Genomic DNA, 26,701 nt, shown 5'->3' with positions numbered 1-26,701 from the left:
ACAGGAGCAGGGGCAGGTCCCGGGAACCGGCTCTAGTCGGAGGGGAGAGCCTTTCTGTGCCGGGCCTGGGGGCTCATCTGGAGCAGCCGGGAACCCTGGTGAGAAGGGGGGGCTGCAGCCAAGGGCCGTGCTCGGAGCAGCAGGGGCTGCGGGGTCCCTAGGGCCTGGCACAGCAAGGGGGGCTGGGGGATGGCCAGGCCAGGCCAGGCCCAGAGCCCTGGAGAGCCGGGAGAGACACTCACGGTCACAGGCCGGCCTGGCCCAGCGAGAGCCGGCCTGGGGGTGTCGCTTCCCTGCACTGCGGGACATTTGCTTTGCAAAGATGCAGAGGGGCGTCCGCTTGTGGGGAGAGCCACAGAGCCACGGGCTGGGCGGGGCTACGGGAGAGCAGGAGGTGGGGGGGGGGGCTGGGAACCCGGACGCCTGGGTCCCCCCAGCTGGCCGTGGCCATTTTGCTGACGCAGAGGCCAGACGGCTGGACACGGATGTTTGGTTTCCCCAGTTCCTCTTTGTGGTGATTGACTGGAAAGATCCAGCTGAACACGTCGGCTCCCAGATGGGGGGGATTGGGGGGGCACAAGCAGAAGCAGAAGTGGTGAGAAGATCAGATACCTGGAAATCCATTCACCCGACTTCTTCTCCAGCCTCGCCCTGCCCCCTCCATCTCACCCCTCCACAGCTAGGAGAGAACCCAGGTGTCCTGGCTCCCAATCCCCCTCACACCCACACACACCCCCCAGTGACACCCTCAGCTCCTTCGGCCGGACAGAAACTCTTTATTTTGTGCCTCGTGTTTGTTTAGCGTCAATCGCAGGAATTTGGGAAAAAAACCAACGAAACCAAGTGGCTGCACCCAAGGCAGCTCCCCCCCCCCCCCCCCGACCCCTCCATGCGATCCCCCCCTCGTGCCTCCCCCCGTCCCACACGGACCCCTCGCTCGACCTCTCCCCCTCGCTCTGATTCACCGAGTGGGGCCCGGCACATTCATTCCCGTCTGCCCCCCCCGCGGGGCAGAGACACGGGCTGGTCCCGCCGTGCCGGGCTGGGAGCTTGGGGAGACCAGGTCCTGATGTGGAGCTGGGGGGCACCCGGAAGCCGGGCCCCTGGGAACCTGCCTCAGGCTGGGCCACGCAGACCCATGACCACGGGCTGGTCCCCCCCCTCCTTAGCCCCCGACCCCCTTCCACCGACTGACCCCGGCAAAGGGGCGTGAAACAGGGGCTCCGAGCTGGTCGTGTTTCACACTCACTGTGCAGGGGGGTGACGAGCAGCCGTGCCCCAGCAAGCCAGACAGCCAGACAGCCACTTCCCACAGAGAGAGAGGAACGGACGTGCAGACCTGGGCGTTGGGGAGGGGAAGTTTCCAGTTGTGAAATCCCCAGATTCCCCCCCCCCACCCCAGCTAATGCAAGACTGGGAGGGGGGCCGGATGCCTGGGGTCCCACACGACTCCCCCCCCCCCCCGTAATCACTCCTGTCCACACGCACCCCCCCCCCGAGTAGTGACTCCTGTCCACACAGAGACCCCCCTGGCCTGGGAGGACAGGCTACAGGGGAACTTGACGGGGGTGGGTTTACAGGGCCCGGACACCTGGGTCCCCAAGATGAAGAGCCACCTAGTGACCCCCCCCCCCCCCATCCTCTCAGTGCCAGAAGTCCGGCATGGAGGGAAGGTGAGTGGGGGAGGGGTGCATGTCCATGCTCGGATGCCTGGGTCCCCTGGCAGTGCTGCCCTGGAGCAGACGTCACCGAGCTGCACCCGCCCCTGTGGGACTCTGCCCGGTTACTGGCCTTGGGCTGTTTCCTTATTGCAGGGGAATTACCCCCCCACCCCGTCCCAGAGATGTGACACGGGGGGGGGGGGGGGGCACCAGCTCGGCACAGACCTGGGCATCTGTGGGGGCAGGTTTGGCTACACCAAGGCCCTGAGCAAGTGCCCGGGGGGGGGGGGCACCTAACACTGGAGGGGGGGGATCCCCTCCCCCATTCTCCCCCTCAGCCCCAGACATGGCTAGTCTGAGTGACAGGTGCCCACAGGGCTGACTGGAGGGGGAGGGGCAGGGGCGTTGGATGGGGAGTGGGGGCTGGAGGGGGAGGAAGGGGGTGAATGGGGAGGGGAAGTGGGGAGCAGCTGGCCCGGGTGATAAGGGAGGGGGAGGGGAAGTGGCTGGTTGTCTCTGACCTGGGGGGGCCGATGGGAACCTGTGGGGCGGGTTCTGCTGTGGGGTCGGCAGGGGAGGGGAAAGGGGCGGGGCAGGAAGGTATCGTTAGCAGTGGGAGAATCCAACCCCCCCCCCCCCGTCCCCCAGGTGCCTCCCAGTCCTGCCCCCTCCCCTGTCTCTGGGGCAGATATTTCCCTGCCCCCCCCAGCCCTTCTCCTCCCTCCCCGGGGCTGGTGTAGGGGATGTTTGCAGGGCAGGTCACACCCTGCACCATAGAGGAGAGGCCGCAGGGCGGGTTGTTGCATTGACTCACCCTGTAAATTGCCCCATTTATGGCACATCCACCCCCCAGCCAGGCCCTCCCCAAACCGCCTCTGCCTGCGCCAGAACCGCCCCGCGCCGCAGCACAGGGACCAGCGCGGCCAGGACATCGCTGCGGGGAAGCTCACAGCCCTGGGCTCTGGGTGCACAGACACACATGCAGACACACACACACACACACACACACACGCGCGCGCACACACACACAAATCGTTATTGCCAAACCAGCCAATTGCAGCATTTCCGGCCAGGCTCTCTGGCTGTCAGAGGCGGGGGCCGCGCTAGAGGGGCCCATTGGTCAGAGCCAGCCAGTCCCTGCCCTGGGGCCGGATCGGGCCAGGTGCCCCCCAGAGGGGACAGGCCCCGGACCCCATTCCCGGCCGCCCTGCCAGCGCGTGGGGTCACTGGCTGTGCTGGGCCCATTGGGACGTTTGAACTTGACCCAGGGCCCGGCCGTTCCCGGCAGGCTGGGCCGTGGCTGGAAGCTGCACCTGGGGGCTGAGGGCGACAAAAACTGGGCTCCCCCACTGCTGAACTGCTGATGAACGACAGGCCACGGCTCAGCCCCGGCACAGTCACGCCCTGGCTGGTGGCCCGAGAGCCGGGGCTGGTGGCCGGCAGAGGTGCCAGGCCGTGAACCTCTCGCTTGGCCTTTCCTGGCCCTGGTACCTCTGGAGCTGCCCAGGCCGGGCTGCACAGGGGGCGTTTCTGAGCCCAGGGCTCCCCCCCAGACTCCGACCACCTGCCCGCGGGAAGGGGGACCCAGGGGCTGGCCTGCTGCCTGCGCCTCCCCCAGCCAGTGGCTGCAGCGCACAGCTCCCCACACTCACCCCCACCCTGACAGCCTGCCGCACTCGCACAGTGCCCCCCCGACCACAGCACCCCCCGACCACGCCCCACCTCCAAGGCCAGCCAGCAGTGGGCAATGCTGCGGCAGCCCTGGGCCTGGAGACACATCGGGTGGCCGTGTACGGCCCGTGGGCCTCGGCTGGGCTCCCTGGACCAGGGCAGCGTCGGCGTCTCCGGGGCCTTTCTGGACGGGCGTTAGCCAAGCCCCAGGTCTCGGTCTCGGTGCAGGGGTGAGGGCAACGCTCCGGGTGCAAGGGACAGGCTGGGCTAGAGGCGTGAATGGCCCCTCTGGGGTGAAACCTACGGATCTCCCTGCCCTGGGGGTGACGGGAGCCGGGCCCCACCAGGGAAAAGCCCCGTGCCCCATCCCCTGCCCCGGGCCAGCCCATCCCCCGCCCCGGGCCAGCCCCGACCTGTCTGAGTTCCTGGCGGCTCCGGGGGAGGCACTTTTGGAAGCTGCTGGGAACAAAGAGTTGGAACAAATCCAGCCCCAGGGCTGGGCACCCCCAGGTGTGTGCGTTGGGGGTGATGTGGGGGGAGCCCAGGGCTGGGCTAGCAGGGGCTGTGGGTCGGGAGTGAGGGGCACCAGAGGGGCGGGGCGGGGGGCTCAGTCCGGGGCAGAACCGTCCCATTCGGTCTCTGGCTCCCCCTGATGGCTGCCCAGCTACCTTCAGCCCCAGCTCCCTGACCCACCTGGGGGTCACCCAGCCAAGGGGGCAGGGGGAGGATGTGGAACCAGTGGGCATAACCCCCCCCCCCCCCGAGCCACCCCCTCCTGCCTGGGGCTCGGGGCTCTGCCCCTGGGGGGGACGCCCAGCCCAGTTCTCTCGCTCTGCCCCCCACCTCTGCAGGGTGATTACCAGCCCCTCTCAGCCACAGGCCCACGTGTGGGGCAGCTGCTCCCCCCTCCCCTGGGATTCATTCCCCAGGGGGGAGGGGTTCAGCACAGGGGCAGGTGCTCGCCTGGTCCATGGGGCTGTGGGTCGGGAGTGGCGCACCTGCAGAGCTACGGGGGAGTCCAGGGCTGGGACAGAGGGAGGGGTGTCTGTGATCCCCCCCGACCCTCCTCCCATCCCCAGGCTGGTTACAGTCATGCACCCCCCAGTGCCCCACACTCTGGGGAGGGGGCGGTCTCAACACCGGCCCTGCTGTTCCCAGCTATTTGTGTCTCTCCCTGGCCCGGGTGCTGGGGAGGGACACACAGAACCAGCCCCCCCAGCTCCTCACAGTGACCCCCCCAAATCACCAGGGAGAACCAGCCTGGGGGTTGGGCGACCCCCTACCCCAACCCAAGGGGAAGGGCAGAATCTGCTTCCCACCCCCCCCCTGCTGTTCCTCCCCCCTCCCTAGCAGCCGAAGGGGACGTGGGTGGGTGCGGGTGAAGGGGGGCTGGAGTCGAGAGGCCCCGTGGGGCTGCCCTGCCTGTGGCTCCAGGTCCCCCGCTCGGATCCAGGCGGGTCCCACTGCAGAGACCCGCAATGGGGCAAACCCCGCCAGGCGGGCGGCTCAGGGCGCGGGATTCTCTTGGCAGGGGAGACATGGGGGGGAGCAGCAGGAGCTGGGGTGCCAGAGACCCACACCCCGACCCGGCACAGAGACGCTAGACACACACGTGCACAGTGATATGCTGCACACACAGACAACGCACGTGCACACACACATATACACACACACAGACAAGGCACATGCAGACACATCACAGCCCCAGCCGGTGTCCCGTGGGGAAGGGGTTTCGGACGATGCTGTCGCCATCGCGACGTCGCTGCTTCCATGGCCCTGGTGCAGACCCAGCCTGGGGGTCCCGTTCCCAGGGGCCGGGGCAGGTCCCCCAGTCGGGTGCCGAGCTCTGGAAGGCCGGGCCTGGACTAGCCCAGATCTGCCCCGTGCCCTGCGCTCTACGGCCGGGTTGAGCCGGGTGCTCGTTGGTCGTGTCCCCCCAGGTCCTGACTGACCCCGCGCCCTGGCCTCTCACTGCCAAACCGAGATTCTGCTTTCCCCGCAGCCTCCGTCCTGAGCTCCTGCCTCCAGCCGGCGCCGGCCCAGACCATCCTCATCACCCCACAGAGCCTGCGGTAGGGCGGGACATCAGCTTGGACCCCGAGAATCCCCCCCAGGACTTGATGTCCTTCAGCTGGTACCGAGCAGTGACCATCGCAGGGAACAGGATTCTCACTTACCGCCCCCCCATTGTTGTTGGCCAAAATCTTGTTTTTGAAATATATGTAAGAACAGAGCCACAAACACCCCCCCCCCCTTCCTACCAAAAGGCACATCAGTCTGAATCAAAAGCTAAAACCTCAAACTGACTCTTACTGTTCTACCCTTTTAAATGTTAATTCAAGTCTGTCTGTACTTGGTATAATTTTAAGATTGTTTGTAAATGTCTGTACTATGTCCACTGGCCAGTTTATCTGTTAATTTTACCTGCTTCCAATATATTTGTAAAAACCCTATTCTAAGTACAAAAGCCACACCGTGCAATGTAATGTATCTATCTAATTGTGACAGACACTGTCAAAAATGAAATAAGGTTTGCTCTAAAAATAATATGTAAGTTCTTCAGCTAGGAGTTGGCCCTGAGCGATTGAAGTGTGAATGGCCGAGCAATTGAGTTGGGTGTAGACAAAAAGAGTGATTGAACAATTGGTCTGAGTAAGGGAGATCAAAACAGACATGAAGAAAACACCAGCCTCACCTAAAACGCTTGAGGGAAGAAGAAAGAAGCAAAGATGATCAAATGGCCGAAGAGGAGCCCACCCTGATAACTTTGGAGCCAGCCCATTTCAAAGGACAAAATCTGATCAGGCTTGCAACAATGTGGGTGATTGAGGATCACACCAAGAATGCAGTTGCAGCATGACAATGCAAAACCCATAGACTTACATGGGGTCTTTTCCCTATAAAATGGGACAAGAAGATGAAGGCTGGAGGTTCGGGTCTACAACATCACATCAGCCAGGAGTACCGATGCGCATCGGCAGAACCTTGCTCCTCATCCTCATGCCCTAGTCACCTGGCCAGTGACTATCATGAGCACCAAGAAGCTGGTAACTATGACATCTGGAAGATCCCTATGTATGTATGTATGTCTCTATCTGTGTGTGTCTGTCAGTGTGTGTGAATGTGAATGAAAGCATCAATTGAAACGTGTCTCTGTAATTTGTAGTATTGATATAATGTTAATACTGTTTTCCTAGTGTTTACATTATTATTAATGCTATTTCACTAAGGAGAGCACAATATTAATGTTATTCCAGTGTTGATACTTTTCTTTTCTTGGATACTATCTACAGAAGTTTCTGTTTTCACAATAAATGCGGCTTGTTGCCTTATCCCCTAATAAGATCCTGTAATATTTGTTATTTGGGTAACATTAATTGGTGGAGAATGCAATGGGGGACATGGTAAGCATGCCACAGTTATTGTGAATATTGGGGGTGCACACCCAAAGGAAACTCTGTCATCATCATCAGTGGAGAAGCTGGAGTGCTTTCCTGTTGAAGAGCCTCGGACAGGGCTTTGTAGCTGTCTAGCCAACAGGGCAGAAGCCTGTGTGCGTTCCTGTTGAAGAGCCTCGGACAGGGCTTTGTAGCTGTCTAGCCAACAGGGCAGAAGCCTGTGTGCGTTCCTGTTGAAGAGCCTCGGACACGGCTTTGTAGCTGTCTAGCCAACAGGGCAGAAGCCTGTGTGTGTGTCGTTCCTGTTGAAGAGCCTGGGATAGGGCTTGGTACTTGTCTATTTCAACAGGGCAAGAAGCCTGTGTGTGTTTCTATTGACCTCTGCTGAAACCCCTGTTTGTCAATTTCAGCAAATCAGGCGGGAGTGCCTGCCCTGCTGAATTTGTGTGTGTTCAGGTTCAGCAAAGCAGGTTGAAACGCTTGCTTGCTAAATTCCTGTGTGTGTTGGGTTCTGTGTGTCACTTTCAGAATTTCAGCAGGGCAAACTGCAGCCCTTGCCTGCTGAATTTCTGTGTGGAGCAAGCAGAAGCGCCTGCCTGGTTGGACACCTTCACCCCCCCCCCCCTTCTTGTCACTTTCAGCGGTGCAGAAGCCTGCCTGCCTGCCTGTTGAAAGGTTTGAAACAGGGTTTAGGACCTGTTATAAACTCCAAATATGTTTAAGAAAAAGCAAACCAAAAGCCCTGGCACAGGGGAGGAATTGAAAATCCTGACCTCTCTGCCATTTATACAAGAGGAGACTCCCTTCTCCTCTGCTTTGCAAAAATTTGGTCCCAATCTGTGGACAAAACAAGCATTAGCAGATGTCCACACAGTTTCCAGTTTAGAAAATAAATTGGCCCAATACCTGGTGGTATATAATCCATCCAGCCCAAGCAAAAGGAAAACTGAGGTACACCACCTTGTGAAAGAAATTCATCCTAAAACCTTAAGAGGTAGAAGCCATTACCAACCTGACCTGTCTATGGAACAAAAACACAGGAAAATATGAGGGTAATTCCTCTGTTTTGCTTGCAATCAGAAAGGAAATTTGTAGAAAGGTATTTTAAGCAATAATCTGCCACCCCCTCCCAAAGGGGGTAGAAAAGTGTTCCTTTTATCTTCCAGAACTGCAGGAAAAGCGGGTGCCAGTGAAACAGCTAAAAGAACAAAACCATGGATCTACTGTTGCAACAAAGATTGTGTTTTGTGTTTTATGTTTTGTGTTGTTTGTCTTGTTACTAACATTGTTGTGTATGGCATTGGGAGGTACTGCATGAAGCAGAAAAGAATCAAGCAGCACTGTAACTGTATTTACAAAAACATCCTCTATCAGGTAGCAAAGAGGAGAAATAAAGGGCAATCAAGATCAATGAATTTGGAAGGAAAAGGGGTCCTGAGAATAGTTTTTTTTTTTTTTTTTTTTTTTTAGGTCCTGGTAGTATTGTAGTGATTAGGTAATGTAATTGTAGCAATTAGGGGGATGTAATTTTGAATCTCAAGTGCCTGAACTTAGATATAACCAGTTAAAAGTGATGTATACTTTTTATTCTGCTGTGAAACCTGTACTACTAGAAATGAATTTGACTGTTTTACAAAAGTGCTTGTACATCCTAATTTGCAGAACCAGATGCACTGCCAGACAGGAAGGGCACAGAGTCCTGGTTCTTGTGCCTCAGAATATCAAAATAGGTATTTGCAAAAATTGTCCACCAGCAATCTATGGAGGTAGAATTATGGAAGGTAAGCCCCTTATCAAAATTGGCCACAGGATCCTTTTGGTTACCCCGGGTTATGAGTCAGTGGGCCAGGAGAGAGGGAAAACTATTGGATACAAGGGGGGTGTAGTGCCTGGAACTCCCAACAATGGGTCTGCCTAGCCATACCTCCCTCCATAGAACCATGCAGCAGAACTACCACAGTGGGAACATGTATTTGGGATGAATTAGAAAATACCACCAAAGTTCTATACAATGGACAATGTGTTTGTGTATCATCGTGGGAGGAGGTATTCTGGGAGGATGGGAGTACTAGCAAACCCCCTGTGGATGAATGTAAATGCAATGTAAGTGTTCTGTATACCACAAACCACACATACTACCCTACCAAAAATCCAAGGGTTCAGTACAACTCTCACTGCCAGTCTAACAGAATTTTCAGTGAACCTTGGGTTAAATTGGTCTAAAATAGCTGATCACTTGTTACAGGGAGCAAAAGTAACCCAGTTTCTGCAGGTAACAAAGCAAGATGCTGGAAACAGGACTATCCAAATTTCACATTCTAATGGGAAAATGATTAGAATTGCTAAAGCAGAAAAAGAACTTACTGCATATCATTGGTATGATGTTTTTACTGGATGGTCCCCCACCTCTACAGGGATAATTTCTATTATACTGCACCCATTGTTAATTGTTCTAGTGTTAAGTTGTATTTGTTTAAATAGTATGTGTGTCTTGTGTTGTTGGATAAAAATAATGTATACTAAGTTAGAGCCACAAGCCCATATTTCCTCACAGTATATAGCTTTGAAACAATTGTATGTGACCCTTTCCACTTATTCAAGTTGAAGGGTCAAAGGAGGGATAATGTTGGCCAAAATCTTGTTTTTGAAATATATGTAAGAACAGAGCCACAAACACCCCCCCCTTCCTACCAAAAGGCACATCAGTCTGAATCAAAAGCTAAAACCTCAAACTGACTCTTACTGTTCTACCCTTTTAAATGTTAATTCAAGTCTGTCTGCACTTGGTATAATTTTAAGATTGTTTGTAAATGTCTGTACTATGTCCACTGGCCAGTTTATCTGTTAATTTTACCTGCTTCCAATATATTTGTAAAAATCCTATTCTAAGTACAAAAGCCACACTGCAATGTAATGTGACTATCTAATTGTGAAAGACACTGTCAAAAATGAAATAAGGTTTGCTCTAAAAATAATATGTAAGTTCTTCAGCTAGGAGTTGGCCCTGAGTGATTGAAGTGTGAATGGCTGAGCAATTGAGTTGGGTGTAGACAAAAAGAGTGATTGAACAATTGGTCTGAGTAAGGGAGATCAAAACAGACATGAAGAAAACACCAGCCTCACCTAAAACGCTTGAGGGAAGAAGAAAGAAGCAAAGATGATCAAATGGCCGAAGAGGAGCCCACCCTGATAACTTTGGAGCCAGCCCATTTCAAAGGACAAAATCTGATCAGGCTTGCAACAATGTGGGTGATTGAGGATCACACCAAGAATGCAGTTGCAGCATGACAGTGCAAAACCCATAGACTGACATGGGGTCCTTTCCCTATAAAATGGGACAAGAAGATGAAGGCTGGAGGTTCGGGTCTACAACATCACATCAGCCAGGAGTACCGATGCGCATCGGCAGAACCTTGCTCCTCATCCTCATGCTCTAGTCACCTGGCCAGTGACTATCATGAGCACCAAGAAGCTGGTAACTATGACATCTGGAAGATCCCTATGTATGTATGTCTGTCTCTATCTGTGTGTGTCTGTCAGTGTGTGTGAATGTGAATGAAAGCATCAATTGAAACATGTCTCTGTAATTTGTAGTATTGATATAATGTTAATACTGTTTTCCTAGTGTTTACATTATTATTAATGCTATTTCACTAAGGAGAGCACAATATTAATGTTATTCCAGTGTTGATACTTTTCTTTTCTTGGATACTATCTACAGAAGTTTCTGTTTTCACAATAAATGCGGCTTGTTGCCTTATCCCCTAATAAGATCCTGTAATATTTGTTATTTGGGTAACATTGTGAGCGGCCCAAAAGCGGGGCCAGGCCGCGCCCTGCACACGCCGGGGCTAACGCTCAGCGCACGGGAGCTACGTGGTGCAGCTGCAGAGCCCTGCCTCTGCCAGCCCTGCCTCACCACCGTGCCTCTGCGCCTCTCCGGTAAGTGCCCCCCTGCTCCATCCCTGCCTCAGCGCTGGGCTCTGGGCGTCTCCCCCGGGGGATGAGCTCTGCTGGGAGATGGGGGGACTGCTGATTTGGGAGCCAGGAACTGGAATACAGTGAAGGGGGCTGTGTGCATTTGTGGACTGGCTTTTTGATATCCAGTGTGGGGGAATCAGAAGCAGTTTGTGGCTGGTTGGGAAGCTGGGCTTGTGTCACCCACCAGTGCTGCGAGAATCTGCTCTTCTTTTGCAGCCTGCCCTGACCTTGGCATTCTCAGGTGGCTGCCCTGGGCACTGACAGGTCACAGTGCCATGAGGCAGAGACACCCTGGGGTGAATCCAGGACAGCTCAGAAGGGCAGAGCAGGCGCTGGGCAGAGCCAAGCAGAGCCGGGCACACCCTGCGTGGGGCGATATCGGCGCAGTGAGTGACGGGGGTGTCAGCTCCAGATGTGAGACGCAGACAAAGTCCACTGAGGGCCGAGGGGCGAAGGGGGTCAGGACAGAGACTCCCAGAGCTGGCAGGTGGCAAACGGATGCTGGGTGCCATGGCACAGGCTCTGCCGTGCAGAGCGACGGGGTCATTCCTCACCCGGCATCAGCCCGGCCTCGGATCTGGCTTCAAGAGAGACGTGGCAATGAATCCAGGGCTGGAGCCCCAGACCCGGCTGCAGAGGGCAGCAAGGACTGGGGGGCAGGTACCGGAGTGGCAGGCGGCAGAGCAGTGCTGGGTCCAGACTGGAGACAGACGGGAGCGTCCCCAGGAGAACAGAGCCTGCTGCAGGGACGGGGCACCCAGGGGGCAGAGGGCAGGGGGCAGGAATGACGCTGAGCCTCGGGTCGGGGCAGTGGTGACAGGGGACGTCCCAGGCAGGCAGGAGCCCGACTGGAGACAGGACAGACGCGGGGCAGCTGGGGACCAACTGGACAGACTGACGGAGCCACGGTGCTGCACGTGCCAAGACAGAGGCGAGCATGGGGCGCGGTGCCCGGCTGCTCACCCAGCCCCAGGCTCTCCAGGCTGGCACCGCAGTAGCCGTGCGTGAGCCGTTGTGGGCTCTGCAGGTCTACGCAGCCGAGTGGGTCACAGGGACGGAGGAGCAGGAGCGCGGACGACGACCCCTCTGCCTGGGTCTGCATCCCACCGTGACACCACGCGCCCCGCGCGGCCCGGTCAGCGTCCGCGACACGGGACAGGCTCAGGTTAGAGCCGGCAGCATAGAGCTGCTGAGCCGGGCTGATCACGGGGTCAGGCCCGTGTGGAGCAAACACGAGCTGGTCACGCACCTTGACAGGGCAGGGAGAGCCCCACGCACCCGGCACCAAATAGCCAGAGCTGGCGTCAGAGGACAGGGCAGCCCTGGGGTGCGGGGACCCGGCCTCCTGCAGGACCCAGCCAGAAAGGGACCGGTGTGCACAGCCCAGCTCCGCTCTGCAGGAAGATCCGGGGTCAATGGCTGAGCCAGGCTGAGCCGGGAGCTGCTCAAGGGCGGATCAGACACAGGAGCGGGTGTGAGGATGTTCCAGGCCCGTCGCTAGAAGCTGGGGCAGGTGCTGAGAAGCCCCCGGCTGAGCTGTGGGACTCTCTGTGACGACTGATTCCTGGGCATTAAATCCGGGGGCAGAGAAGGGCCACAGAAGGGCTGCAGGAAATGCCTTGCAGGAGCGACCGGCAGAGCTGGACGTGTGCGGTGTGTCAGAGCCGGGGGTGGCTGAGAACAGCGCAGCAGCGCCTGCGTGGGGAGAACGCACCAGGCGCAGGAGAGCTCCCGTCTAGCGCACAAAGGCCGGACACGGGACGGCTGGACGTCGAAGGCAGACATGGCCCAGCTGGGAAAGGCCCAGACTGGTCCCAGCGAGGGCCACTGGCCACTGGGCTGAGCTCCCGAGGGCTGGGCTGGACTCTCCAGCGCGGATCCAGGCTGGGGCCTCTCTGGAAGATGCTTCACCCAGTGCAAGTTCCGGGGTCGGCCCCGGGGTAACTGGGGAGTCTCTGGCCTGGCCTGTGCAGGAAGCCAGACTAGACGGTGGAATGGTCCCTGCCGGCTCAAAGGCAGAGTCTGTTAATGATTTACTGACTGGTCACAGCCTGCCTGTTACCGCCAAACCAGATCCGCTTTGTCCGCAGGTTCCTGGCAAATGGCGTGTGCGGGGAGGGGTGATTAGCAGACGGGCTCAGGGGAACAGGCACACGCAGGGTGCAAAGAGCGGCCCAGGAGCTGTTCTAGGGGTTATAAGCCACCCGCTGCCCTGCCCGGCTCTCCAGACCCCTCGCCCCACCAGGAAGTTACCCATTAACTCCTCGCCTGCTTCTCCAGGGACTTTCCTATCAATGGGGAGACCAAATCTCCAGAGTTTCCCAGGCCTGGGCCCGCTGGGGAGGCGATACCGGGGCTCACAGAGGGAGGGGCTCCTGGCTCCAGGGTGGGGGGCACGGGACATGGAGGCAATGGTTCCCTGGGGTGATCTGAGGGGGGCTTAGAGACATTGTGGGCTGGCAATGCCACCCCCCATAGGGTGTCTCACTGTGGGGCCTCTCCCTGTCACAGCCTGGCCCGAGGGTGGGTCTAGCCAGGCACCGAGGACCCAGCTGCCCCCCACCCCAGAGTGATGACCCCCCCCCCACTCCTCCTCTGGGAATTCCAGCTGCACTGGGACATGCCCTTGGCAGGGGTATTCGTCCATGCTAAGACCACACAGGCCAAGCCGTGTCAGGGGCTGTACAGGCAGGAGTGCAAGTCTCCCTTGGTAGAATGACTGAAATGTAACAGTCACGTGGGACCCCGTGTCAGGCACTGCCCTGCATTCGGTCTCTTCGATCCTCACCGTGCCCTCTGCTCGGGGCCCGATCAGCCCTGGGGGGATCCCAGCTGGACAGTCATTTCCAGGAGAGTCTTCAAATCCCATGGGCCTGGGTGCCCCCTTCCAAGCTCCTCTGGAAGTTCCTTGAACCCCCCACTGGTCCATCCGTTTTCCACACACCAAGGAGGGATTTTCTTCATTACGACACTTGGCTGCAATGTGTCCATCCTGGCCACACCGGGAGCAGAAGGATGGTCCCTTCTTCCTCCGCTCGGGTGGGACGGCAGCTCTGACTGCTGACTTCTCCTTCCCCACAACCGGGGGCTCTCCAGGCCTGACAGTCTTAGCTCGGTCCCTGGTACTACGTCGCTCAGCTAACTCCTCTGTCAGGACCTGCACTGCTAGGCGAGTTCCTCTCTGCTGCCAACCATCTGTACACTGGCTGTCCGCAGGGTGCCGTGCTGTCTGGTTCAGCTGGGTGGGCTTCCCACAGCTCACTGGCGGCCAGTCTGTCTTCCTCCTCCCTGATCTCTGTCATCAGCTGGGAGAAACTGGGGGGATTTTCCAGTCGTCCTTTTAACCGCAGATGAGGCAGAATTGGGCTCTGAGACCAAACCCCTCGCACAATTTGGGCCAATCTAGTCCGGTCCATTTGCTCAGCAGTTACTGCTCCCCTCAGCACAGCCTCTGCGGGTTTCTCCAACCTCTGTACATCGGCTCACACTTCCTCACCCTTTTGCTGTCTGTGTTGAGGAACTTACAGTAGATGTCCTCAGAGCCCTGCGCTCCCAAAGGTGTGAGTTAGAGCCTGTGGACAGTCCTTCCCACTGGCTGCAGGGTAGTGAGTTCCAGGGTGCGAATCACGTCTAACGCTGGGCCCTGCGGCTCTGCAATGGACATCTTCTCTTCTCTGCGCCGGTGCTGCCCACTCCTGCAGCACGTCAGTGGTGTGCTCCAACCAGACTTCGAACCATCGTACCACTATAATTTCCTCCAGTTATACAGTACGGTTCTCCCAACTTCATGGATCACTCAACATGTGCTTGCGAGAGGCACTGACCAGGGATCCCGGACGAGCCCCCAGAAATCTCACCCTCTGCCAGGCCGAGCCGGCAGCAGCCAGGGCCGGGTTCTAGGTCTAGGGGTCCCTGTCAATGATACCCACCAAACCGGCTCGAGCCCCCACCCAGTCACCTGGGAAATCTCACACTGTCCCCTGGGCGCCCCAAAGGGCAATAGTGCCCCTCTCACACGCAGAGTCTGCGACTGTGTAGACAGCAAACCCTGTAACAGCAGACGGATAGTAACACAGCCCTGCTTTGGGAAGCAGCGCAGACAGAACTCAGGAACTCAATGAGCCAAACCCATCCCAGAGCACGGGCGTGTCCTGCGCCTCTCCCTGAGTGCTTCCCCTGCACTGACCCTCCTAGTGCCAATTGCCACCTCTCGGTCGGGGCTCAGCCAGTCCCGCTCTGCAGGCTCCTGCCGGACGCAGGATTGACCAGGCCTCCTCCGCTGCTGCCTCCTGCCACCTCCAGGCTCACTGAGTCCCCGCTGCTGGTTCCCGCCATCTGCTGGTCCCCCTCTGTCTACTGATGCTAACGGATCCTGGTGTCTGCTGGCACTGACCGATCCTGGCGTCTGCTGGCACTGACCAATCCTGGCGTCTGCAGGGGCTGCCCACTGCTGGCCCCTCCTGCTGGCTGTCGGTCCAGGTCTCCCAGCTCTCTAGTAACTCAGCTCTTCGTGAATTTCAGCTCATGGGAAAACCTTCGGCTGAGACAGAATTAACACATCAGCTCTACCATGTAAGGGTGGGAGGAGATCGTTACTCCCTGTCCTCAAGTAGCCCTGTGCCAGGCCCAGCACAATCTCAGCAGGAGACTTCTCACCCCTCCCCCGCCCCTTGCAACGCAGAAACATCCACCCCCCCTTTTTGGGCTTGTCTGGGTGTCAGTGAATTTTTTATCAGAACTGGCTGAACACGGCTCTGCTGCCATTGGTTCATACAGCCGATATTCTGAGTACTTCATTGTACTCATGCAAAGCCCATGCAAATACCGTGCCCCCCTTTCAGCTGCGGAGCAGGGAGCTGACATGCCTACATGCCGTGTTTTAATAAGGTCACCAGGGACAAACGGTCCCCCAAATTATGGGTGCCTCAAGACACTAAGATGGTTCGGTTCATATATTCCCTTTTAAGACAGAGTGTGAGACTTGGAAACGCTAACTTAGAAAAAACTTGGCAAACTCACTCAGATTCTTAACCACTTAATAGTCTTTATTTATCAACTCACTAATCCTACAACTAGCAACTTAAATGATTTACTTTACCACAAATCATTCTCCCTTATTCTTTTACAAATTTTTAAAACACAAATAAAGCTAAAAAAAACCCAACAAACAAAAAACCATCACAGCTACAATCACAATCACTCCTGGGATACAAGTAGAATTATTGCTAGGTTTACATTTACATTTACTACTCACCACATACACGAGTAAACTTAGCTGCAGCAAAACAACAAATATTTCATGACCTGGTCTTTCTTATTTAGCGCTATTTTTCATCCAGGTGGAACCTCTATCGTATTCACACCCAGGTTATCATCCAGGTGGAACCTCTATCGTATTCACACCCAGTTATCATCCGCGGGACAAGTCCCATGGGTTATCAGCCCGGTGACCTGACTATTCTAATGCAATGTCAAAGTGACGAGCCGGAGAGAGGCAAATGGCTGATCAGACCCTCTCGCAGGCTCGATCCTGCTGTACCCCTTGGGGAGGCTCGCTGGTCCTCAGGACAAGGCTGTCTGATTTGGGCTTGCCTGACAACCCTTTTATCTCTACTCCAGCCTATACGTCCGCCAACCCAATTATGGGCATTTTCTACGTCATTTTGTCGGTCCCTCCTTGGAGAGCCCCAGGTCAGAAGTTCATGCTTGACCAGGTGTAACTTAACAACTAAAAGCTGCAGCAACTGCAAACTTCCAAATTTGGGCCTGGGAACTGCTGTGCTCGCAAGTTCTCCCTATTATGAGTTCAACCCGTCACTTTTCAGTCAGGGTTTTGCTGCCCCCGAGTTTTCCTCCCCAGGTGGCTTACAATTTCTACCTCCTTACCTATTACACAAGATTAACGACTTCCCTTTATCTATTACAAAAATAACTAGAAACAATTATAGAAACAGATGGTCACAAAACCTTAAAACACAATTAACAATCTTCAATACAATTTTCTATGTCTCTTTCTCAACTTGGACTCGGGGCACACACACAAGACAATGATTTTAACCCATTACGACATGGCCCCTTGACCTGAGGACATGTTGAGATATACCCAATAAACATTTTTACTTTCTAACCACTTTTACTGTTAACTTGACATTTAAAACTTTATCATTACAATAAACTTAATACATAATACATTTAATCTAACCATTTTAGAATTTACATAATTTTGTTGTATTAAAATTAAGTAACAAAACAAAAATGTTTCTATAATTGATTATAAAACTTAACCCAAAACTAATTATTCATACCACTATGCCCAATTATTGTTTTCCTTTGTTTTGTTTTGTTTGATTTTTGAGTTACTAATAAGCGGCCGTATTTCTCCTTCTACTACTAACACCTTAGCAACCAACCTAGTTACAAATACTTTTACTACCATTATTACTACAATTACACAAAGCAATACCAACAATCCAGTTAATAAAACGGACATTAGCCATTGCTCCCACGGGCCTAGTCCTAACCCTTTTGCTACCCAACTAAATATCTGGAGGCCAGGAGGATGGTGTTGGTAGCCCATTGGGGTGTACATAGATTGGGCACCAGAGCGTACGCAGGAAAGGGTTTGGTGGTAGCATTTGACACCTTTTGTCTACAAATCCAACAGTCCGATAGATTTAGTTCATGGGCGGTGGCTAACGCTGCCCGGAGGAAGGCATTCTGGGTCCATTCTCCCTCTCGTATGGTTTTAGCGGGTGTGACGAATACCTGAAAAATAAAACAGAGTTAATTGCTTTATTTCTTCCTTATTACTTGCAACCTTTGCTTTAATATTCCAATTCGTCGCTCTGCCACACTGTTGGATGTTGGGCAGATGAATATGCCACCTAAAGTTACATTGAGCTACCAATCGTTCAAGTTCCTTGGATCCGAATGACGGGCCACCATCCGACTGAACTTCCCATGGTATTCCCCACATGGCAAAGGCCTTAAGTATAACTTCTGTGGTAGCCTTGGCTGTTGTTTTTCTCATGGGGAAGGCGATTGTTTGTCTAGTTCCCAAATCAACTATTAACAGGCCCTTAGGAAATAGTTTGGCCCCTGCTAAGGGTTTAAAAAAATCCACTTGCCACGTTTTTCCTGGTTTATAATGTTTTGCATTAAAAGTTTCTTGTTCCCATCTCTTTTTATTCATTTGTTTTACTTCATGACACTTAACACATTGCTGTCCAATTTTTTTCCAGTTTTTTAATTTAATTTGTTTTTTTGTTTTATAATTTTTCTGGGTAAATATATTATGATTTCTTCTGGCTCCCCAGTGTCCCCATTCATTATGTAACCACTTTACTAGGGGGTTAACTGCTTGTACCCTTTCATCTTCCTTCTGTAACTTACTATACTGCACTGTTATCTTTAACACTTCCTGTTTCAAACTTTTGTCCAAAAACTTGTGCTGTGTGTTGTAGCCTGCTCTGTGTGCTGAACACTCATCAGGCAAATGCCTTATAGACAAAGGATTACATTTAACACAAAACACTCCAGCTTTAGCACCACGTTGCGTACTTCCATCTGTATACATCCATGGAGTAAGCTCCATGAGCCTTACTTTCATTGGACTACAACTTTCCTTATTCCCTGTTAAACTATTTTTTTTTATTCAACGTACCTAATTTGTTTGCGATTTATATACCAACTTATTCCATGTTTTTGTTGTTTCTCTGAACTTAAGGGGATCACCTGGGGCCAACCAGTTCGTGTCTTTAACGTGTGGCCCACTTATCACCCCGGGGATTATCCCTGCTGCAAACTTACCCTTGTGCCAAACTTAAGGCCAGCATTATTTTCCACTGTTGTTTACCTGTTTCAATTGTCACTTCACTGGGTTTTACTTTACATTCCAAAAACCTGAACGTATTGGATGGAATTAGTTTTGATTTCTTTAAATTAATCTTCCAACCGTTTTCAGTTAACTTTTTCACTACCAATTGAGTGGCTTGCTTTACATGAGCTTTTTGTTCTCCCCCTACTAAAACGTTATTTACATAGCTTATTGGGGGTATACCTTGAAACTGAGTTACATTTTACTTAGCTTAGAGTTAGATAGATGCTGGGTTTTGCCTTTTAAAAGTAAGGCAGCAACAGCATGAGGAATGGAACTAGAGTTTTAGCTTTTTCAACCAAAAGGGCTGCTGCAGCAACGGAGCAAAGACAGGGAGAGAGGCCAGCTGCTACTGGATTTTGTTTAAGGGACCAGATAAGCGGCTTAGTGACTGCAATATCCTGCCATTTCAAAAAGGCTTTTTATTTGTTTGCGAGTGGAGACAAAGCTGCAATTTGGATTTAGATGTCTTGTGTTCCCTTAAGGGCAAGGGCAGTTAGCAGGGTGAGAGAAGGTGGAACCCCCTTCAAAGGTTGTGGGGTCCAGGTCTTTTTTAACCTGCTTTGTTTGAATGGGTTGACCACAATTAAGGAGGCATCTGTGCTAAGTGTTAGGTTGGTGTTCCTTAGGTCAGAATTTTGTAACAAGGCTACTAATTCATCTCCCTTGGATTCTGGCATATTAAAATAAATACCATTCAGGATACAATAGATAGTATATATTACTTTTAACTACTTATATTTAAGTTTAGGCACTTGAAATTTAAAATTACATTCCCTTATTGCTATAATACAACAAAGACATCTATTTTCAGGACCCCTTTTCCTTCTAAATTCATTGGTTTTGATTGCCCTTTATTTTTCCTTTTTGCTACCTGATAGAGAGTGTTTTTGTAAATACAGTTTCAGTGCTTCTTGATTCTTTTCTGCTTCATGCAGTACCTCCCAATACTATACACAACAATGTTAGTAACAAAACAAACAACACAAAACATAAAACACAAAACACAATTTTTGTTGCAACAGTAGATTCATGGTTTTGTTTTTTAGTTGTTTTACTGGTACCAGGTTTTTTCCTGCAGTTCTGAAAGATAAAAAGAACACTTTTCTACCCCCTTTTGGGGTGGCAGATTATTGCTTAAAGTTCCTTTTTTTTTTTTTTTTTTTTTAATTTCCTTTTTGCTTGTAGGCAAAACAGACAAATTACCCTCATATTTTCCTGTGTTTTGTTTTATAGGCAAGCCAGGTTTGTAATGGCTTCTATTTTTTAAGGTTTTAGGGTGAATTTTTTTATAAGGTGGTGTACCTCAGTTTCCCTTTTGCTTGGGCTGGACGGGTTATATACCACCAGGTACTAGGCCAATTTATTCTCTAAACTGGAAACTGTGCGGACATTTGCTAATGCTTGTTTTGTCCACAGATTGGGACCAAATTTTGCAAAGCAGAGGAGAAGGGCGTCTCCTCTTGTATAAATAGCAGAGAGGTTAGGATTTTTAAATTCCTCTCCTGTGGATGGGCTTTTGGTTTGTTTTTTTCTTAAATATATTTTTGGATTTTTTTTTGTCAGTCCACTGGTTGCTAGCAATTAGTTTCTTATCCCAGGGGACTGCAAAATTACTTTGTTAATGCACAGTGGATTTCTAATGTGCTTTGATTTGGGACAGCTACTAAACCCTGTTTCAAGCTCTTTAATAGGCAGGCCCCACTCCTGCACTGTTGAAATTGACAAAGTTTCCTTGGGTGTGCAGCCCCAATATTCACAACAACCATGGCACACCTACCATTTCTCCCTTTGCATTCTCTTTTTAGGGAATAAGGCAACAAGCCACACTTACTGCGAATACAGAAACTTAATAAATAAAATAAACACTATAATAACATTAATATTGTTTTTTACTTAGTAAAACAGTATTAATAATATAACACTAAAAAAAACCAATACTAATACTATATAAATACCACAATTACAAAAACATATTTCAATTGGTACTTTCATTCACACTTACACACACTAACAGGCATACACAGACAGAGACAGACAAACATAAACAGGGGTTAACAGGACAAACCCATTCTAGTTATACTTAACTGCCAAGTTTTAATTTCTGACACTTGAGTTGAGTGGATCAGGATTTCCTTTGGCGGCGATGTTCTAGTTAATGCCAGCCGATGATGCCACATAGCATGGGAAAAAGCCTGTCCATTCCTTTCCTTATTTTCATTGTAGAGATATTCCTCCTTTTCCAATGCCCTCACTCCATCTTTCGGGATTCCTGTTCGTGATGCCATGACGTGCCAAACTGCCATGTTTTGATAAGGTCACCAGGGACAAACGGCCCCCCAAATTACGGGAGCGGTTTGAAAGGTGCCTCAAGACACTAAGGCGGTTCAGTTCGTATATTCCCTTTTAAGACAGAGTGTGAGACTTGGAAACTCTAACTTAGAAAAAACTTGGCAAGCTTTCTGGAAAAACTTGGCAAACTCACTCAGATTCTTAACCACTTAATAGTCTTTATTTATCAACTCACTAATCCTACAACTAGCAACTTAAATGATTTACTTTACCACAAATCATTCTCCCTTATTCTTTTACAAATTTTTAAAACACAAATAAAGCTAAAAAACCCCAACAAACAAAAAACCATTACAGCTACGATCACAATCACTCCTGGGATACAAGTAGAATTATTGCTAGGTTTACATTTACATTTACTACTCACCACATACACGAGTAAACTTAGCTGCAGCAAAACAACAAATATTTCATGACCTGGTCTTTCTTATTTAGCGCTATTTTTCATCCAGGTGGAACCTCTATCGTATTCACACCCAGTTATCATCCGCGGGACAAGTCCCATGGGTTATCAGCCCGGATACCTGACTATTCTAATGCAATGTCAAAGCGACGAGCCGGAGAGAGGCAAATGGCTGATCAGACCCTCTCGCAGGCTCGATCCTGCTGTACCCCTTGGGGAGGCTCGCTGGTCCTCAGGACAAGGCTGTCTGATTTGGGCTTGCCTGACAACCCCTTTTATCTCTACTCCGGCCTATACGTCCGCCAACCCAATTATGGGCATTTTCTACGTCATTTTGTCGGTCCCTCCTTGGAGAGCCCCCAGGTCAGAAGTTCATGCTTGACCAGGTGTAACTTAACAACTAAAAGTTGCAGTGACTGCAAATTTCCAAATTTGGGCCTGGGAACTGCTGTGCTTGCAGGTTCCCCCTATTATGAGTTCAACCCGTCACTTTTTGGTCAGGGTTTTGCTGCCCTCGAGTTTTCCTCCCCGGGTGGCTTACAATTTCTACCTCCTTATCTATTACACAAGATTAACGACTTCCCTTTATCTACTACAAAAATAACTAGAAACAATTATAGAAACAGATGGTCACAAAACCTTACAACACAATTAACAATCTTCAATACAATTTTCTATGTCTCTTTCTCAACTTGGACTCGGGGCACACACACAAGACAATGATTTTAACCCGTTATGACAGGAGCGTGCCACTCAGACACTCAGACCCTGCTTACACAGGCCTTCGCAGCATCCCAGCCCCGGCCCGGCTGCAGGCTCCGTGCTATGGGGCCAGGGGTCGGGCTGGGGGCTCTGGGGGCAGGGAGGGGCTGTCAGCTCCAGCCAGATTCCCCTCGGTTGGGTGCCCAGCTGGGCTGCATGGCCTGGGCCTGGGAACCGCCCCAGGGCAGACGCTAGAGCCAGGGGTCGAGCTGCCCTACACCAGGTGGATTTGCCCCAAGGCACGGCACAGACCGACCAGAGCTGGGCTGGTCGCGCCAGGTGCTGCACAGACACACTGCACCAACCATCTGGCCAGCAGGTCAACCAATAGGGAACAAGGGGCAGGGGAGAAAAATACAAACAGCCCCTCACGCCTCTGGAAATCAAGACACAAACTGATCCCAGCCTCTGGCTTCCCACCAACAACGGGCACTGGCTCCATGGGGGCACCGGCGGGAGTTGGAGGACACCCTCCTGCCCCCTAGATCCCTGCCCCACAGCCCCCATTCATCCCCCCATCTTGATCACACCCCCACTGGGGACCGGGAAGCAGCACCAGACTGGGGCAAGCGGGACCAGGATCAGGCCCAGTGAGTGGGCCCCTCCCCGCACACAGGGAGGGGGCAGAGGCTGAGAATCGCATGGTGCAAGGCCAGGGGGTGGGGTTTGCACTAGGGCGTGCGAGGATCTTTGCACAGATCTCACTGCAAGATGGACACCAGTGGGGGTTGGGGCAGGGTGCACTAAAAAGAAACCCCCCCAGAGGGGACAGGGACTCACAGAGAGCTGGGGACTGGGGAGTGGGGGGGAGATGGACCCAGGGTCTCTGGGGAGGGAGGGACCCACCAGCCAATACAGAACCATGATCTCAAGCCCCAGTGGCCCCAATCCTGACCAAGGTCAAGGACGCACGGATGGGGCTGGCGAAGCTTCCTAGAGGACGAGAAGGGGGTGAATCTGCCCCCCCAAAATACCCCAGCACCCCACAGCAGCACCGACTGCACATGGAGGGGGAGGAAGAAAGGGGCACCAGCACCTTCCCGGCTCAGACACCCCTCCCTGGCCCCCACCCCACCCCCAGCATGGACCCTTCTCCCCGCCATGGAGCAACCCTCCCCCCACTGCCCCGAAACACCAGATGTTTCCCTCCCCCAGCACCGGGGGCCGTGCCCCAGAGCTCCAGGAACAGGGAGCAGTGATGGTGCCGCCCCCCGCAGCCCGTCCCTCCCCAGGCAGAGCCGCCAGTGCCAGCTCCCCGGGGGCAGCACGACCCAGCCCTGCCATGGAGACGCCTCCCCATTGGGGATGGCAGGGCAGGGACAGGGGCAGAGATGCTCTGATGGGGGGAGGCACCAAGGGGACCTGGGAAGGCTGGGGTATGCAGGGGGCACCATGGTGGGGTCACTAAGATACCACATGTGGTGGGGGACACCAGGGACACCGGGGAAGCTGGAGAGGCTGGGACAGGCAGGGTGTGTCACAGACACCAGGACGGGGTGGGGGGCACCAGGGACACTGGGGGCGCCGGGCAGCGTGGGGGGAACTGGGCCCCACAGCCTGACTCCTGTGAGCCCAGAGTGGGGTCAATGCAGGGAGCAGGAGGGGGAGCTCCCCCCACATCACACTCAGCCCCTCCCCAGCGTGTGCCCCCAGCCCCAGGGAATCTCAGGGTCTCTGGCCCAGCCCTGGGCGCTTTGCTGCGGCTGCTAGTGAGGGGCCGGGTCGCACTCAGGGGCCAGGAACTGAGCTGAGACCCAGCAAATTCATTTCACCGAGGGCCCCTGAATGGGCATTGGTGGGAACGGCAGGTTCTGGTGGGTGCTGAGAAGCCCAGGGATCCCCCCACACCCAGAGTGGCTCAACCCAACCCGCTGGCACAGCTGGCACTGCCAGGGAGAGCCGGGGCCAGGAGGGCAGTGGCAGGATGGGGGGGGGGCAGAGCCCCACATCTCTGGGGAGCACCATCTCCCAGGGAGCCAGGAGTGCCAGGACACCCTGTACTGGGCAGTGTCTGTGTTTGGGGGCAGGTTCCCCCCATGTCCTAGGTGGGCTCATCTCCCAGGGGAGACGCCCAGAGCCCCATCGCTGAGGCAGAGATCCCGGGGGTGACATTTACCGTAGACGCGCAGACCCACTGTGATGGTGCTGGAAGAACCATCGTTCAGCTCCACCTGCAGCGTATACTTCCCGGTGTCGCTGAGCGTTAACCCCGCGATGTTCAGGGCGCAGCCGGGCCCCGCTGTCTCCCGTCCAGTGTGGGCCGGGCCGTTGTTCTGTGCGGGGGTGGTTGGGTTGTAAGTGAAAATCCGTCTGTTCTCATCAGTGCTCGCGGATCGGAACCACTTACAGAGCAACACGTTCTGTGCAGGCGGCTGCGGGGCCAGGCTGACGTCCCCCCCACCGCGGGGCTCGGCGGGGTGATGAGGATGGGCTGGGCCGGCGCCGGCTGGAGGCAGGAGCTCAGGACAGAGGCTGCAGGGGAAGCAGAGGCTGGAGCCTTGGGGGGTCAGTGGGTCTGGGGGGACACGACCAGCGACCGCCCTGCCAGGGGAGACCCACCAGCCGTGGGGCACGGGGCAGACCTGGGCTGGTCCAGGCCCAGCGTCCCAGAGCGCGGCACCGACTGGGGGGACCTGCCCGGCCCCTGGGAACGGGACCCCCAGGCTGGGTCTGCGCCGGGGACATGGAGGCAGCGTGTCTGGTCGTGTCCCGTGTTGGGTGCGGGTCTCCGGCCCAGCCCTGGGCGCTTTGCTGCGGCTGCTAGTGAGGGGCCGGGTCGCACTAAGGGCCAGGAACTGAGCTGAGACCCAGCAAATTCATTTCACCCAGGGCCCCTGAATGGGCATCGGCGGGAACGGCAGGTTCTGGTGGGTGCTGGGAAGCCCAGGGATCCCCCCACACCCAGAGCGGCTCAACCCAACCCGCTGGCACAGCTGGCACTGCCAGGGAGAGCCGGGGCCAGGAGGGCAGTGGCAGGATGGGGGGGGGGAGCAGAGCCCCACATCTCTGGGGGGCACCATCTCCCAGAGAGCCAGGAGTGCCAGGACACCCCGTACTGGGCAGTGTCTGTGTTTGGGGGCAGGTTCCCCCCATGTCCTAGGTGGGATCATCCCCCAGGGGAGACACCCAGAGCCCCATCGCTGAGGCAGAGATGGGGGGGGGGGGCATGGCCCAGGGTCAGCGCAGCTCCCGGGTGTGACAATTACCGTAGACGCGCAGACCCGCTGTGATTATGAGGGAAGAAGCATCGTTCAGATCCAACAGCACCGTGTAGTTCCCGGTGTCGCTGAGCGTTAACCCCGCGATGTTCAGGGCGCAGCCGGGCCCCGCTGTCTCCCGCCCCGTGTGGGCCGGGCCGTTGTTCTGTGCGGGGGTGGTTGGGTTGTAAGTGAAAATCCGTCTGTTGTCATCAGTGATCGCGGATCGGAACCACTTGCAGAGCACCAAGTTCTGTGCAGGCGGCTGCGGGGCCAGGCTGACGTCCCCCCCCACCGCGGGGCTCTGCGGGGTGATGAGGATGGGCTGGGCCGGCGCCGGCTGGAGGCAGGAGCTCAGGACAGAGGCTGCGGGGGAAGCAGAGGCCGGAGCCTTGGGGGTCAGTGGAGTCTGGGGGGACACGACCAGCGACCGCCCTGCCAGGGGAGACCCACCAGCCGTGGGGCACGGGGCAGAGCTGGGCTGGTCCAGGCCCAGCGTCCCAGAGCGCGGCACCGACTGGGGGGACCTGCCCGGCCCCTGGGAACGGGACCCCCAGGCTGGGTCTGCGCCGGGGACACGGAGGCAGCGACGCCGCGATGGCGACAGCATCGTCCTCCAAGGGAGCCCAGCAGGTGCGTGCAGCGGGTCTGGGCGCGTCCGTGCCGGGTGCGGGTCTCGGGGCCCAGCTCTGGCTGTCGCTGCCCCGTCGCGGGGCGGGGGGGGCAGGTGCTGCCGATGGCTCCGTGGAGATGGGGGGATAGAAACGACGATACAAACTCAGGGCACCCGGGCACCAGCTGCCCGGCAGACGGGGCACCCCTGGGGGCGGGACAGGCTTCCTGGGGGCGCAGGGGACCCACCCTGGGGCTAACAACCCCGAGGGGTGACCCCCGCCCTCTACCCCACAGCTGCCGGGCCCCCCGCCCCGCCCGGCTCTCACCTGCCAGCAGCAGCCCCACCCAGGGGCCGCCCCACGCGGGGGGGTCCCAGCTCCCGGGCAGGCGCCCCATGGTCCTTCCCCGCCCGGGGGTCGCTGCTGCGGTGCCTTGCACAGAGCCCGGCGCGGGGCGGCCGGACGCCTGGGTTCTCTCGGGAGCGGCTGTGCCAGCGGCCGGGCTCTGAGCCGCGGGGCGGGCGGGGCGGGGACTAGACAGCTCCGGTCCCCCCTCCCTGGGGCCGGGCTAACTCCGAGCCAGCCGCCCTCGGGCTGGGGCAGCTGGGAGCTGGCGGGGGGCCCGGGGTACGGAGATACCTCGGGGGGCCCCTGAGCTGTGGCTGGGCCGGGCACCGGCACCAGCACAAACACGCCGGGTCCGGCCGGCAGCTCGGCACACTCAGCCCGGCTGTGCCGGCACCGGGGCAGCTCGCAGGGACACACTCGCCCGGCCGGGTCTGTGCT

At 55.0% G+C, this 26,701-nt stretch overlaps 1 protein-coding gene and 1 long non-coding RNA gene across 2 annotated transcripts in view; both read right to left on the bottom strand.

The window, feature by feature from the left end:
• The window catches only part of LOC137149857 (carcinoembryonic antigen-related cell adhesion molecule 6-like), an 83,403-nt gene that overhangs the window by 32,653 nt on the left and 24,049 nt on the right, over window positions 1-26,701 (bottom strand). The window lies entirely within an intron of this gene.
• On the bottom strand, window positions 15,736-22,213 carry LOC137149858 (uncharacterized). The gene is made up of 2 exons (XR_010918852.1): window positions 21,307-22,213; window positions 15,736-17,476 (listed from the first exon to the last, which is right to left on the bottom strand). It is a non-coding gene; the product is annotated as an uncharacterized lncRNA (long non-coding RNA).

The sequence above is a fragment of the Emydura macquarii genome, unplaced genomic scaffold, assembly GCF_026122565.2.
Source record: "Emydura macquarii macquarii isolate MOO-44397 ecotype Brisbane River unplaced genomic scaffold, CSIRO-AGI_Emac_v2 contig_864, whole genome shotgun sequence".
NCBI lineage: Eukaryota > Metazoa > Chordata > Testudines > Chelidae > Emydura > Emydura macquarii.
The sequence above is the reverse complement of the archived record's forward strand: the minus strand, read 5'-3'. Positions and strand labels throughout refer to the sequence as shown.